Source organism: Hibiscus syriacus, unplaced genomic scaffold, assembly GCF_006381635.1.
Source record: "Hibiscus syriacus cultivar Baekdansim isolate YM2019G1 unplaced genomic scaffold, ASM638163v2 tig00111783_pilon, whole genome shotgun sequence".
In the NCBI taxonomy this organism is placed as follows: Eukaryota; Viridiplantae; Streptophyta; class Magnoliopsida; order Malvales; family Malvaceae; genus Hibiscus; species Hibiscus syriacus.
The window spans coordinates 4,799,678-4,817,644 of NW_024063178.1; the positions used below are offsets into that span (position 1 = coordinate 4,799,678).

At 33.1% G+C, this 17,967-nt stretch overlaps 1 pseudogene; it reads right to left on the reverse strand.

Moving 5' to 3' along the window:
* Positions 1 to 8,820: 8,820 nt before the first annotated feature.
* LOC120170621 overlaps positions 8,821 to 17,967 on the reverse strand; it is a 49,483-nt pseudogene continuing 40,336 nt past the window's right edge.

The window sequence follows — 17,967 nt, forward strand, 5'->3', positions numbered from 1 at the left end:
ACTCTTTAATAGTGGGCACCTGCAAAAGATCAGATGTTAGCATAAGGGAAGAACAGATTGACATCAAAATATAGTTTACAATCAAATCTAGATTTTGCTTCACCTGATAGATATACGTATCACACGGTATTTAGTTACTTTCAGATCACATAACATATCATGGTTAATAGGTATCTCTTGACCACTATCACCGAGAATAGCATCATTCACATCCAAACTCCTTAACATACCACACTCAGTCAATGCATGGAAAAAAGCATCCCCTAGTAGCCCTTTTCCAAATGTTAAAGCCTTAAGATTTCTACTAATCAGAAATTTTTATACACATTAATAAGAGGCTGTGGAAAATTCATTTTATTAGAACATAAAATATGTCTACAAAATATTACGTAATGAATGGACAGCTTTCATAACAAGAAGGTGCATGCTAGGAGTGCCACTCAGGTTCACTTTAGTGGTATTTGGATATCTTTGACAAATGTCATCAACTACAAAATCAAAATGCAACGTTATTGCAGTATGTCATCCAATTTCATTACATCAATGTACCATTTTCTCATGTAAAATAATATTATAATCGAATACCCATATAGTTTTCTTATCTAAAAAATAATGTCAACTCCAAGCAATTTCTAAACTTTGTTTGGAGCACACTGTTTAAAATAAATGAGAACTAAGTAGAGATATTGAGCAAATCTTAGACTCACATTGTTCAAGAGATATATTCCGGTTTTCCAAGTTCTAACACCTCCAAATATCCTCATGAGCACTAGCTGATCACCATTGCCTACAAATCATGGCAGCATTACAAAGATTACGATGATCCAAGAATGAGAACACGCAAATAAGCGGACGAGCCCTTTGTTCCTGTTCATTCATTTAATTAAACGAACACACAATTCTGTTAATGTTTATTCGTTTAATAAATAAATGAACATAAATGAACTTCTCGCTAAACAATTTACGAATGATTTATTAAAAGTTTATTTGGTTTGCGGTCTTAGCTATTATCATTACATTAAATCATAATAATATCAATTTAAACAAACATTTATAATTATTAAAATTTTTAAAACAATTTCAAACAATAATATCCAAATTTATTTTATTTCCGAATTCACATTTCAACTACAATTCCAAGGGTCAATATTGCTCACACTGCAACTGGCACTACAACCGCTTATTGCCCGCACCACCACTTCCCTTGATGCATGGCAAACCTTAGCTAATACCTACGCCAAACCATCTCATGGTCATATTAAACAATTGAAGGAACAATTAAAGCGGTGTACCAAGGGCTCAAAATCAATTAGTTAATACATGCAGGCGATAAAGACTCGTACCAATGAACTTGCTCTTCTAGGGAAGCCAATTGATGATGAGGATCTTATTGATCGGGTTCTAGAAGGACTAAGTGATGAGTATAAATCTGTCATTGATGCCATTAATGCCTATGACACACCAATTTCTTTTGCTGAACATCATGAGAAACTTCTCAACAAAGAAGCATCTCTTCAGATTGCTCAACCACCTTCCCTATCACTACCAGCCACGAAAAATCCCACAGCCTTTCAAAATCGTCCAAATTGGCATCCATCAGCCACCAATTCACAATAATCAGGCCTTACCACTATACTTTCTCCTCATGATCAACACCAACCCAAACCTTATTTGGGTCGTTGTCAAGCATGCAACACTCAAGGAAACACTGCCAAACGATGCTCGATGTTTCAGCTTGTCACTAATCAACAATCACCAATATCTCGTCCTCAAGGCTCTCAGGGATATCGCCCCTCCACACCCTAGCAACCACGAGCCAATCATGCTATTCTGGGCAACAACACTACAACTACTTGGCTGCTGGATAGTGGAGCATCTCACCACGTTACATCTGACTTGAGCAATCTCTCTCTTCATAGCTCGTACCAAGGATATGATGATGTCATGATTGGTGATGGATCGGTTCTTCACATAACCCATACTGGTTCTACCACTATACCTACTTCCTCTCGCACCTTTACAAAATGTTCTTTGTGTCCCTTCCATGAAAAAGAACTTAATTTCAATTTATCAATTTTGCACTCATAACCATGTTTCTGTTGAATTCTCACCCTCTGCTTTTCAGGTGAAGAATCTAAACACGGGGATAATCCTTTTGATGGGTGAACCTAAGGATGGCGTATATGAGTGGCCGAGTACATTCCCTTCAGTTTCCTCTCCACTATTGCTTGCATTTTCCAGTGTTAAGACCACTTCGTCCGAGTGGCACTCTAGACTAGGTCATCCATCATTTACTATTTTGAAAAATATTTTTTCCAAATTTCCTTTACCATTGTCTAGTCCGTTATCCTCCTCCACATATTACAATGCCTGTTCATATAATAAAAGTCATAAAATTCCATTTTCTTCTTCTACCTTAACCTCATCTCACTCGCTTGAACTTATTTTTTCTGATGTCTGGACCTCCCTGTTTATTCTGTTGATGGTTTTCAATACTATGTTATTTTTTTTGATCATTATACACGATATATTTGGTATTATCCCCTTAAACGAAAATCTCATGTGTATAATGTATTTGTATATTTCATGGCATTAGTCGAAAACCAATTTAAACATCGAATTGTTACCTTCTATTCAGATAATGGTGGTGAATATCAAGCCCTTGATCTTTTCCTCTCCACCAATGGTATATCACATCTTACTACACCACCCCATACACCAGAACATAATGGTTTTTCTGTACGAAGTCATCGACATATTGTTGAAACTGGTCTATCTCTCCTTACTCATGCATCAATGCCTTTAACTTATTGGACTAATGCCTTTGCCACTGTTGTATATCACATCAACCGTATGACCACACCCACATTACATCTTTCATCTCCTTTTGAGAAACTCTTTGAGTCTCAACCTAACTACACTAAACTTCAGGTGTTTGGTTGCTTATGTTATCCGTGGCTTCGTCCTTATTCTCAGCATAAACTTGACTCTCGTCTCACTCCTTGTGTCTTTCTTGGTTACTCTTCAACACAAAGTGCATATATCTGTCTCGCTCTATCCACTTCTAAAATATACATTTCTCGTCATGTCAAATTTCTTGAAAACTCCTTTCCTTTTAGCACTCACCAAATCCATCTATCGCGTACCACCCCAGAGATCATTTCCAAATGGCTTCCCCCGGTCCAAATTTTACCAATTTCAAGTGGCTCACTCAATACGCATCCACAAAGGGATTCTTCATGTCAACATCAGTCACAAAATACCCAAACAAACCACTGCCCTTCCTCATCAGTCGACTGTCGATCCCTGTCCATAGACCTTCCTTTACCCAAACACAGCTCGATTAATCGCCAAGAAACCATCATCGACCATTTACCACTAGAACCACATAATTCTGAGACCTCTTCTGCTTCAATCATAACGCAACCCACCCATCAAAATACCCATCCCATGACCACTAGATCGAAAAACAACATCCATAAACCCCTAACCAAAATGAACCTCACTGCTATCATTTCTCAACCATCAGACATTGAGCCTCATACTATTTCTCAAGCCCTAAAAGATCTTAAATGGAGATAATCTATGAATGATGAGTTTGATGCTCTTGTTCGGAATGGAACTTGGGAGCTTGTTCCATCTACTTCTTTGCAGAATCTTGTTGGATGTAAGTGGGTTTTTTGTATTAAATGGCTTCCTAATGGTTCTATTGATAGGTACAAAGCTAGATTAGTTGCCAAAGGCTTTCATCAGCGACCTGGAGTGGATTATCATGACACTTTTAGTCCAGTTGTCAAGTTGACAACAATACGACTTATTCTAAGCCTGGCACTCAGTAGAGGTTGACAATTGTGATAATTGGATACATGGCCCAGCCTCCAGGACTTGTTGATAAAGAAAATCCAACACATGTATGCAAACTAAAGAAGGCTATATATAGACTCAAGCAGGCCCCCCGGGCTTGGTACCTTGAACTTCGCCAATTCCTCATTGAGTCTGGGTTCACAAACTCTCATGCAAACACTTCCCTATTCATTCTTCACTCAGGTGACACTACTATATATCTACTTGTTTATGTGGATGACATTATTATCACAGGCACCAACACCAATATTATTCAGCGCTACATTGACCTCATGGCACAAAGATTTTCAATCAAGGATCTTGGCACCTTGTCTTATTTTCTCGGCATTGAGGTTCTAACCACTCCATCCGGACTGCTACTTACTCAAAGGCACTATATCACTGATTTTCTTTCCCGAACAAAAATGATTGGTGCAAAACCTGTTGCTACACCACTTGTTACAAATAGAAATCTCACATTTCATTTAGGTACAGCTCTAACTGACTGCACAGAATATAGAACAATTGTTGGTAGTCTACAGTATCTTTTCCTCACTAGCCCAGACATAGCATATGCTGTTAACAAGCTTTCTCAATTCATGCATCGCCCAACGTCTGAACATTGGAATACTACAAAACGACTGCTTCGATATCTATGTGGCACATTAACTCATGGATTATTCATTCACATGGAAAATCCACTATCCCTTCATGCCTTCTCAGATGCTGATTGGGGTGGAAACAAATATGACTATACCTCAACGAGTGCCTATATTGTCGATCTTGGTTGTCATTCTATTTCTTGGTCATCCAAGAAATAGCGTACAGTTGCTCGATCCTCCACGGAAGTAGAGTATCGATCAGTTATCGCTACTACTTCTGAACTCAATTGGATTTGTTCCCTTCTCACAGAACTTGGCATCACTCTTCCTACACCGCTTGTTATCTACTACGATAATGTTGGTGCCACATATCTCTGTTCTAATCCAGTCTTTCATTCGCGCATGAAACATGTGGCACTTGACTATCACTTTATTCGGGGTCAAGTTCAATCAGGTGCTCTTCGTGTTACTCATGTTTCCTCAGTAGATCAACTTGCCGACGCTCTTACCAAACCGCTTCTACGAAGCCGATTCCAAGACTTAAGGGTCAAGATTAGTGTCTCCTCCGGAGCTCCATCTTGAGGTGGCATATTAGAGAATTAATTATAACAAATTTTATTTAAATTTTAAATTATTGTAATCAATTATAATATTCTTGTGATTAGTTGTAATTCCCTAACTCTAGGCTAGTCTCTTATTTATGTGCCTTGTAATTAGTTGTAATCCCCTAACTCTAGGCTAGTTTCCTATTTCTATGTGCCACATCTTGTGTGTATATATCCACTCTTAATCAATGGAAAACTCAAGCCATTGTTTCTCATTACTCTTCTCTCTATTTCAACATACAGAAATTCACACAATTTCCTAGTTTTTCCACATAAAGTGCCAATACGAAAATTCATAAACAAATTATGAATTTCTTAACTTCTTGCACACAAAGTGCCTAATACAGAAATTCATAAACAAATTATGAATTTCTTAACTTTTTGCACACAAAGTGCCCAATACAGAAATTCATAAATAAATTATGAATTTCTTAACTTTTTGCACACAAAGTGCCCAATCCGGAAATTCATAAACAAATTATGAATTTCTTAACTTTTTGCACTCAAAGTGCCCAATATGGAAATTCATAAACAAATTATGAATTTCTTAACATTTTGCACACAAAGTGCCTAATACGGAAATACATAAACAAATTATGAATTTCTTAACTTTTAGCACACAAAAATGCCCAAAACGGAAATTCATAAACAAATTACGAATTTCTTAACTTTTTCCACACAAAGTGCCCATTTGGTAATCACCATACATATATCAATCAATCATACATCTATTACTACCGTAACATATACGTATAAAATAAATGCACTCATATGGATTGCCTCTCTATTTTATACAAAACACAAAGTTGATTACTCAGGTATTTTTCCTTTGCCTTTTGTTTTGCTTGACTCAGGAGCGGGATTTTGATCTACTCAAGAATCCAATAAAGACACATACAATATCAATTATTAATATATTTCCTAACAATTATACTTAAACATTACTCAAGAGTACATATTATTTAATTTTCCATAACAATATCAGCCTATTCTAAAATTTCTGGCTCACTAGTATCAATACCCCTACCATGGTATCGATACTAATATACTATGTTATCGATACTCTATTACGGTATCGATAGCATTTTTGCATTCTGTTAACAATGGTATCGATACCTTCCTCATATTATCGATACGTCTTGCATCAGTATCAATACTTCCCAGCTGATTCTTTCAATTTCAAGGCTATAGTATCGGTATTGTTCTATTAGTAACGATACACTTACCCAGATTTTCCATTTTTTAGCCCGATTCTTACCCAAATTTGGTCAAATTTCCATATGTTTATACCCAATAATACTATTAAACTCTTATTTGCTTATTCCTACTAACCTTCATTCATTAAGCTTCTTAAAACATCTAAAATATCCCAAGAACATTCCATTATAAAGATCACACCACTTTTTCTAACTTATTTTTAAACCCATCCAATGCTTCTAATCTCTCACTTACTACTTTGACAAGTCAAAACTACTAGTAAACATCCATAAACACTCCTATCTTAACATATCATTTCAAAACCCATTTTCTTAATTCTCTAATATTTCCTCCATAACTTGGTTTTAATCCTATTTAACCCTTCATTAAACTTACATATCACTTAAGGTTGCAAAAGCAACCCATAATCGAAAGGAAAAACTGATTAAGTGAAGTTTACCGTAGAAGCTATGGAGGAGAGCGCAAAGCCACGGGAAGAAGAGGAAAAAAGGAGATGACTTTTTGGTAACCTAATTTCCCATTTCCCCTCTTTACTTTAATACTTTATTAAAATAAATTTTTAATTCATTTCCCCTTAAAGGACCAAAATGCCCTCTTAATAATTCATTACTACAATTTAGTCTAAACTACTATTCCAATTCATTCTCATCTTTTATCTTTTAATCAAATAAATCCTCAAATTTTAAATCCTTTCAATAAAGTCCCTAATTCAATGTTTGGGGCATTACACATATGACCATATTGTAACTTTTAATAGTCGAAGGATTCAACGATGCAACACCCTATAATCGAAAGACCATTATGTAACTTTTAATAGTTTTGGGTTTTTGTTTAATAAGTCTTCCAGTCTTCTAATAAAAAATGATTGATATTTTTCATCCACTCTTATAACACGTTTTCTCTGCTATTGTAATACATTCCTCCCCCCTTTAGGATTGATTTTGAAGTCATCTCTCTAACTAACATTAGTTTTGATTATCCTATTGATATATATTTAGACTTTTGGATAGATACTCGTGCTCGTAATCTTTAAAAATAGGCCTTGATTGATACAAGTGTCAACGTGGTATCACCGTTATATTCATGAAATAGAATTAAAAATTATTATTAGTTAAATAATATCTAAAAATAAAAATAAGATTAAATTTAAAAAATTAAACATTATTATAATGTTGGATGAAAATTGGTAAAGGAGAAAGATTGATGGATGGAGTAGACGTAATGAAGAATCTCCACCTCTATTTTTGCTTACTTTATATTTAGATTGGAGGAAATTGTCAAAAGAGCGGTTTTCTTGTTTGTTTGAACTTACTGTGAATATTTAGAAAATAAAAAGAAGATGATTATGAAAGAAAAAGAAAAAAAAATGGTGAGACCTTTACCTTTCCTTCATTATCATAGAAATAAATAAACAAGGAACGTGAACCATGACACAAATATATACTAATAAATATATAGTATATCATTGTGGCTAAATCCAGCTTGTAAAGTACTACATATACTAATAAATATAAATTAATTCTGATGATAATTATATTCAAATATAATACATTTGTCACAAAACATAAAGCACCCAAGGATAAATATAAGCAGGGCGGGAGGGATGGTCCACTCCTAAAAATCTAAAGTTATTATATATTTTATATTTTTTATATATATATTTTTATTAAAAATCTATTTAATTCTCCTGAAATTTTATAAGATTAAGTTTTTTCCCTAGCTTAGATTTTTGCGTCCGTTCCAAAAAAAAAAACATTTCCACCAATTCTTAAATTTATTAATGGACATTGCATTACGGGTTATTTTAACAATACATTTGTCTCACACACCTTAACTATTAGTTGAAAAAACTGTAAAAGATAACGTAATCATCTTCACTGTTATTCTGAAATGATCATGGTGGAGTGGAGGCAAAGTTCCTCCGAGGAATGAGGAAATCATGGTAAGAGCACGAGCCGGTTGGTAGTTCGGGACTTCATAACCTAATTGTTTAGATTCGATAAATTCAAGAAAAAATGTCATAATTCTGGACGCGTTGTACAAGGTATGAACACTATATTTAACACGAAATGTTGGTGTTACGGTTTTGCTTGTACCTAGGGGTATAAATGAGCCGAGTCGAGTTCAAGTATTGCTGAGCTCGACTCGAATCGAAAATTCTGAAATGGAGCTCGACTCGACTCGAAAACTCGCTAGCTTAAAACTTTCAAGCTCGACTAAAACTCGAAATTATGAACTGAAGCTCGTGAGCAGCTCGAAAAGGCTTGAAATGAAAAAAAATATTAAACTTAACTCAATTGAAGCCTCAAACTCAAACTCGAACATGAACTTTAAATACATGAAAATCTTATTGTATTTCTAAAAAAATCAATACATAAATGTTAATACTATTAATAATTTATTTAAAAAAAGTAAAATCTTAATATATTATATTTTCGAGTTGCTCACGAGCTTTTCGAGTCCAATATCAAGTAGCTCGTTTCGGCTCGTTAAGAACTCGGGTGGAGCTCGAGTCCATTCGATCCGAGTATTTATCGAGCATTGATCGAGTCGATCTCAAGTAACTCGCAATCTGTCTCGTTTCATTTACAGCCCTACTTGTACCTCCCCATCGATGGACCATGGACGCCAAGAAGTCTTGATGGGAAGCTTGAGTTTGTTTATGGCATATCTGATTGAGGTAACCGGAACAACCGCATCTACGTCACCACTGCAAAATAATCGAATTCGGAATATATCGAATGTAGCTTTTTAAAGACAATTATATGAACCGAATGGGAAAAAAATGGGTTTTATTTACCCGTACAACAAAATTCTCAGGCCATTTGACATGAGATTCTTGATGATGGGTAAAATAGTTGCAGCGCTGTCAGTGCAGTCAAGAAGAATCGGCTCGCTAAGTGAAATAATTTAATATGGTTACGTTTACATTTACTTAAATTCGAAACCACGACACAGAAACAAGATGCTGGGTGCAAGCTGAAACCTTTGCATGGAGAGCTTCCTGAACGTCTGCTCTATTCAAATAAGATAACATATACTGGTTCGAGCATGGATCGAAACAGTTCACCTGAAATGCGAATCATATAATCCATCATTTTATTCAATTGATTCATGTTATCATGTTTAAAAGATCATATGTATATATAAGATATGACTGTTGCCGTACCGAATCACATGAGGTTTTTATGGATGAAAACGAATCGAGTGGACAAAGTGGGGCATAAATGTTGTACGCATCAATAAGACCAGGCTCAGTATATGCCTTTTGGGAGAAATTCGCACATTATTCTGGATCTTTATCATTAAAATAATGGAAATAGGTGGGGATTCATTTGTTGGTTTCATATGAATTAAGGTATGTGTCCATAAATAATCAAATCGGCCTAAATAGCATGTACGATCATCAACCTAACCATTCTCGACCTGAAATTATATTCGTATATACATCGAATACGATACTTTTAAACATTAAAAGTTAAGAGTGATAAACATTGATTCGAACATACCGCGAAGCCTTTAAGGTTAATTAGGGTTTGGTTCGAATTCTTGTCGATGAGAAGAATAGTTTTTGCAAGCTGAGGCACATAGTAGCCACCGTAACTCTCACTGGTGATGTACAAATCTCGGGATTTATATGTTAAACTAAATGGGAAGATTTGCTGTAAAAAAACCAGAAAAACTCACACAATAAAACATGAATTTTATACAAAGAGTCAATGAAAAAACAAGAACTCAAGACACTTTTTATTAATGATTTACATCCTTGATATAGGCTGAAACCACAACAAATTTAGCTAAAAAATAGAATAACTCAACAGAAAAATCACAATCAGATATTAAACCATGATTTTAGCTAACCATTTAACAATTTTAATGGAACTAATTTGAATATTTCATCTGCTGACATGTCCAAGATTTTAGGACACTAAGTTGGAAGTGATTGTTAACACTCCCTCTCAACGCCAACTCCAAACCTTTTCACAATCTCAAGCTGTGAGCAAAACTTTTTCAACTTAGTTGTACTCAAGCCATTTGTGAACAAGTTTGCAACCTGGTTATAGGTCTTGACATAGGACAATTTAACTCCTTCTTGTAACACCTTCTTCCTAACAAAATGGTAGTGCAACTCCACATGTTTGGTCCTTGCATGAAACACATGATTTTCTGCTAAACGAGTAGCTGACTGATTGTCACAATAGAGAGGTATTAAATAATCAACTTTTTGGTGCAAATTGTAACACCCTAAACCCAATTGGGTCTAAATTGCACTTTGGGCTACCGATGCAACCCCTAATTTTCAAAACATAGGAAACCTTTGGTTTCAATCTGATTTTTAAGAAGTTTAGACCTTTTGAAGTGTTTTCAAACCTTTCTAAACCCCTAAATTTAGTTGGTAACCATTGCATTTGCCTTGTTTAGAAAAAGAGATTGGAGAAAGCTCTGAACCTAGGGGAAAAAAGCTTACCTTAGGTTGAACCATTTTCATTTTCAACAGCTTAGGTACTCAGGTAACTCACTTCTAACTCTATTATAACATGTGAAGGTCATTTAGATGAAATGTGGTAGGTTGAATGAGCTTAAAGCATTTTCATGGTAGATTCATAATTTGGGTGTTTCAATATGTTTTTAGACTTGCTTATGACCCCTAATATCAAATAAAATACTTAAATTTCAGTTGAAGACCTCACTGGGGGTTTTAGGGTGGTAAGATGGGATATTTCGAGTTGGACATTTTGTAGAAAGGGTATCGATACTGAGTGAACATTATCGATAATGTTCTCTAGACAAGCTTAAAATTAGGCATTTTAAAAAAGGAGTATCGATATCTTTCATAGAGTATTGATACTAGGGAATTGATCTCAATACTGATCAGGCTGGTATTGAGACCAACGTTTCAGAATACAATTTTGGTATTGATACTCACATAGAGTATCGATACCCCAAAGGAAGTATCGATACTGGGGAAATATTTAGAACATCAAACCTACATTTGATATAGGTATTCATGTTATTATTGATACCTAGAGCTAGAGTATCGATTCTCATTTATGGGTATCGATACTACCTTACCCAGATAGCCTATATCAGATAATGAGTATCCATACCAATAGGTGGGTATCGATACCAAGTGGCTCAATATTGATAATGAGGTCCTAGTATCGGTATTGATGAATAATTTTTAATATATAATTCAATAGATATAAGATTAAACCTAAGGTACCTCAACCACACCCGAGTAACAATAAATAACACTTCAAGTGATAACAATAATTAATATAAGAATAGTATAAACAATAACAGTTAGGTTTACATAAAACTAGTCTTGTTTGACGCCCGAGAAACAACCAGGACACCCAATTTCCTTTATAAAAATACGAAAATCAATGGATCCAAGTTAATGTTATGCACTTCAGCTGCCAACTAAGCGTAGTGCCCCAAGACTCGACGGAGTAAGTTAGTGGGGTATACGATTCCGATGCAGCTTGAGATCTCACCCCACATACTCAAAGGTTCGATGTACATTTTCCATGCAACTATATATCTCACATAGACACCCTAGGGTATTCTGGTATGCTAAAGAGGTGTGTGAGCTCCTAGATGTAGCTCTTAAACTGCACCATGATGCCTACCATAGTTTAGTAGTTCAATATATAACATGTATAAACATGTTCCACAGCCACTTCATTTAAAGAATGCATATAGTACTGTGTGGTTATTAGCGAGGCACTGAGCTCCTAATCTCAACGTTCAAAATGTGTTTTTGTACGCAGGTTCTTAGGGTCAAATCATGGGAAATTATCATCACCATATATTCTAGTGCTGCAGATCCGATATTTCAGAGACCTCCAGAGTATGTCTTGAGTCACCTTTAGATGGCATGTAGTGTTGTGACTCTTTTATTTTTTTGAGCGTAACTTTAAATGATATTCAGTATTTTAATATTTTGAATGTATTTTTGGAGCTCCCCATATTTTGTATACTCGTATTTTTATCAAGTTTTATAGTAACTGTTGTGGGGAATTATTTTTATCAGAGTATTTTGCAAACATATATTTTTAAAGAAAAATTTTTGGGTCACTATTTCGGTAGTCCTGTGAACATTGTAATTCATGGATCTTCTGGTCTGGCTGGATTAGGGTGTTACATAACATGAGAAGGATATGATCGATACTTTCAGAAACATTTATCACCAATGTAATAGAATATATCTTTTTCTCTTTAAATCCGAATAAGACATTTGTGCGTCAACAACTATCTTGAAATTATCTTAAATAATCTTTACCTATTACAAAGTCCATTACTCATTCCTATTCCCACTAAGGGATGAAAATTGGTTATAACAATCCAAAAGGCATTTGATGTTCTACGTTAACTTATTGGCATGTCAAGCATTTAGAAACAAACTCGGTGATAGCTCTTTTCATACATGCTATTAATATTAACTATTTGCTCGATAATAAAAGCATCCATTAGACTTAACTTAGGGTCTTTGGTTTCAACTTTTTCCTCTTGTTTTATCTTTGGCAAGCATAACAATTTGCATCTTTTCTTTTAAGATCCTTTACTCAATCTAGCAACGTAGTCTTTAACTTTAATTCTACAATTAAAACACCATCTTTATTTTAAAATAATCTCGTATTCAAAAATATCAAAACATAAATGTCTTTCAGTTTCATATTGTCAACCACCATATTAACCTTTCCTGATTGTAGTCAATAAGAACATCGCTATTCTTTAAAGAATTTAATCCATTTCATTTATTTTCACTCATTCGAGTTAAAGCACACTTTTGACTTTTGAGATCTGTATAGATATAGCGTCACTCACCATATAAATAGTGATGTTATACCAATGAAGTAAACACAACTATTGCCAGGTCGAGATCATGTGTCGTATAAATTTTCTTTCATGATTCTCTAGTTTCTTTGAAGTATAAGTCCTAACTTTTCCTCTTGCATAAGCACGCATCCCAAACCGTTATGAGAGGCATTATTATAAATCACATAATATTTTCCAGATACTGATTACACTGACCTTGGAGCTTATGTCAATATTATTTTTAACACCTTAAAGTTTTATTGGCACTTATCAGTCCAAATGAATAGTGTGTATTTTCTCAATAGCTTTGTCAAAAGGAAGAAAATCATCAAAAAGTTCTTTACGAACCTTCGATAGTGACCAATAAATCATAAAAATTTTCAAATCTCGAAAATACACTTTGGAATTTATCATTTGACTATGACTTATTCTTTATTGAGATTTCTTCTTACTCCCTTTGCTAGGACCACATGGCCAAGAAATACAACTTTAAACAACCATAATTCCCACTTTATCAACTTAACATACAACTTTTTTCTCTCAAAGAGTTGGGAGAACTATGAAAAGATATGCATCATGTTCTTTCTCAGTATCAATATAGATCAAATTATCATCAATGAACACTACCATAAATTAATACAAGTATAATTGAAATACTTGGTTTATCGAATCCATAAATATCGCAAGAACATTTATTAACCCAAACGGTATTACACAAACTTGTAGTATCCATACTGAATTCTAAATACTGTCTTAGGAAGAAATTCTTCCTTAATCTTTAATTGAAAATAACCACATCGAAGATCAATCTAGGAAAATATCAATACACCTTTTAGCTAATCAAAAGATCATCATTCCTCGAAAGAGGATACTTATTTTTTCACTATTATTTTATTTTTATTGATGATAGTACATGTGTAATTGCATAGACTCATTTTCCTTTTTTCACAATTAACATTGATGCATCCCATATCACATGCTTGGTCTTGTAAACACCCGTCTCAACAATTCTAATAAATACACTTTTAATTTTCTAGGCTCGGTTGGAGCCATTCAATACGATGCTATAAAAATAAACATAATACTTTTTTATAGATCTATTTTATAATCTACACCTCAATCGGGAGGTAATCCAGGAAACTCTTCTAGAATCATATATGGATACTCTCGAATAGTTTGGATATCTTCTAACCTAACTTTGAAAATTTACATGTCCTTCACATTGATTAAAAAGATTTACACGTTAGAACCTTTCGAGTTTTTTAAATTAATTGCTTTAAGCAATTATTCATTAAGGCATGGTAGAGGAGGTAATAAATCTATACCAAAATTACCTTAAATTCTCCAATAGTTAACTCTATCAAGTCTGTCAAAACTCATCACTTTGAATCTTTAACATATAATTATTGTCTACAAATATGACTCACCCTCGTACTCTATTCTAGAGGGTTAGTTGCACACATATCACTTAAGATCAATCTTATCAGAACATCCCCTTCTTTATTCTTATATTGGCACACTCTATTGTGCCAGTGCATTTCTTTAATCATACTAAACATGATGATGACAATTAATTATATTAGAAACATTAATCGCTGGTTCTCGAACTTTATATTCTACCACTTACCTCAGTCCCTCTTTTTCAAACATCAAATACATAACTACACTTATTCACTTTCATTAGTAATAAGTGGCATCAATTGAACCGTATAAACATCATATAGTAAAAATGACGTCGTAGTGACATGTATACATTTTCAATCATAAAACAGACTTGGTTTAGGCCAGGAATCAGCTAAACTTACAGCTCTGATATTAATAAATGTAACACCTTTAACCTGTATACATATCCGAATAAGAGTCAAAGATGTCACACAATATTTACAAACATACTATAGTTGAAAACCAATACAAATTTGATTTTTTTTTAAAACTTATCCAATTTAATCATTCCAATAGAATAATATAATCACATAAAATCATATTATAATATTTAAAACATCCAAATCAATATCAAGTTCATAAAATAACTAGACAATTCTATATTATTTTCTCTAATAAGGTAAGGTGCCTAATAATTGTCTAATTTAAAATATTTCTTTATTCTAATAAAATATGACTTTCATCTAAAGCACAAAACTTAGATTCATATTTCTATTCATAATAATATATCTTAAACATTTCTTACACGTATAGATGCCATCTAGAAAATTTAAAAGAGTAAGATGTCATTACTGATAATGTAATTATTCTTTGCTGATTGATGCCAAGATCCCCTTCTTACTTCACTTGCTCCTCTTAACCTACTCGTGAAAATCATCACATGCAAAGTATGCACTTAGTGAGTCATATAAACAAATTAAGGTGATATCAAATATAAAAAACTTAATAATATTATAACAATTTAAAACATTAAACTTGAATTCAATAAAAATCATTAAATATTCAAACCGACTTATTTAAGTCTCTTTTCCCCCATCAAAAACCTGAAAATCATAATCTCATGATTTTTCAAAACCATAATAATCAATATTGAACATAACAATTAATCATATTCTTTTTTTACGTTTCATTTCCATAAGCAATACTTTTACACTTCAGAATTCATTTTCAAGTTCATAAATGATTTCCAAACTCATAATTTACTTTCATATTCGTAACTATACTTTAGATTCATAGCTTTACTTTGATTCACAACTAAATGTATATTTATGAGAATGCAAGGTACGTGAGTCAGACAAGTGTGCGCAATAAGCACTTCTCAGTGGTATCATTAGAGTTAGAATATGCACTCCCAGTGCACTCATATCATTTACACCAACGGTGCTATACATAAATTTTCATCAAAACGTTATACATAATCTACACGAATGTACCAGATCAGAATTAGAATCACTCCACCACATGGCAAGCCAATTGTACCTACGACTCTCAATGCAACATAAAATGGCCTTTCAGATCATATCATACATATTTAATAATTAATATTTTCAAATCAGATTCATTTTTAATTCATCATCGTAAAACTATAACTTGGGCAGATCATACTCTAAACCATCTGTAAAATCTTCACATAAGTATTTAGGAAATATTTTATCATTTAAAATATCGTTTTTTATAATTATCTTGTAAAATCATTAAGATATCATTTAAGAAGATATAATATAAAATATATTGGACAATTCACACCCAAAAATCATGCATAAACTTTTATATAAGCATTATGGAAATATTTCATAATTAGAATTAAATCATACTTTAAAAATAACAACAGGTTAACTTATCACAAGTCTTCCTCGATTAGAATAATTAAATAAATAAGTTGCACTCACTTTGAAACTTTATTTATAAGTCAAAATATAATTCTCACTAAGCTTTAAGTTTAGTCCTTTGTTTTCAATTTTCTTCGATCCCAAAATTTATCTCAATTTCATACTCTAGCAATTTGGAATACCTTTAAAGAAATATTATTTTGTATTAATATACATACTTAAAAATTATTTCACTTATACCACTGAAAACTATACTTGAATAAAAATCTAACCATATAAGGCACTTCATCTATTTCAATTTGTAAAATTTATAGTGAATTTCTAAATTGCACTTGCATAAGTTGTTTTTGAGCAGAATCTGTTGCCCTATTTTCTTACCTATCATTGATTAAAAATTCATATATTTTTTATACTTACTGAAATTAGTAGATGTTTGTTTTAAATGAAACTATACTGATATAAAAATTCAACGGTATAAAAATCATCTTCTAATTATTTCTATAGAATTTATGGTGATTTTCTAAACTTACAATTCAGCTCACAAATCTAGGTAGATTTCACTAATTTGCATCCCCAACTTATTTATTAATTCTATTAACTTACCAAATGAACATATATGCATGAATCAAAAAATCTCATAACATTTAGGAGTCACTTCTAATCATAGTAACTTCTCCATGGCTCATCGTAATCTAATGTTTTCACAATAATATAAATACGAATTAAATACACACTCAACTCGTGTCCATAGCTTGCAATTTTTCTTAGAAATTCACATTTCATTCTTAAGCTTCTCCTTAGCTTGAATATTGATTGATCTTGATTTCAATCATAATCTTAATGAACACCATTTACAACACAACAATTTAACCACATGTTAGAATCTTACTAACATAGGTACACATTAGAAAATAATTTCATAGAAATCATTCGATGTTCATTCGATACAAATTCCATGTCATAACATAAATGTTTACCTTAACACTTCAAGTTGAACATTCAAATTCCTTTTTTTTATCCAAACTTCACATAACATTTTCACTTAAGTTCCCAACTTTTCCATATTTGCAATTTGGACCTCAACTTTTATCAACTTTCCAAATACCCAATTTCACATTCTAACATCATTTTCAACACTCTAACATTTATTTCCAGCATAGTCCATCAACTATGGAACAACTACACATTCATCCCAAATTTTCCATAATTATTGAATATATCCCCCAACTTACAAAAAATTACAAATTGGTCTAAACATCTTTCTAAAGCATGTAGAACCTTCCAAATATCATTTCTAAACTTAGAGAAAATTTTCCATAATTTCCCCCTATTTTCTTCTCAAGGCCAAATATATAGAGTTTAGGATTCATGGATTTTCAATTTGTTTCAAGCATGAATTCAACCTCCTAACAACATTTCAAACCTTCTACAATCAAACCCCTAACATAATTTAATCAAATCAAATCATTTCCCCTAACCCTAGGTTAGGTCGAATTCAATGGAAGCATTTCTAGGTATTTTAATCATGAATCAAGCTTGAGAATGATTCTACTACACTAAAAACCTCAAAATCCATGATCAATTTATAAGAGCCTAACATGTTTG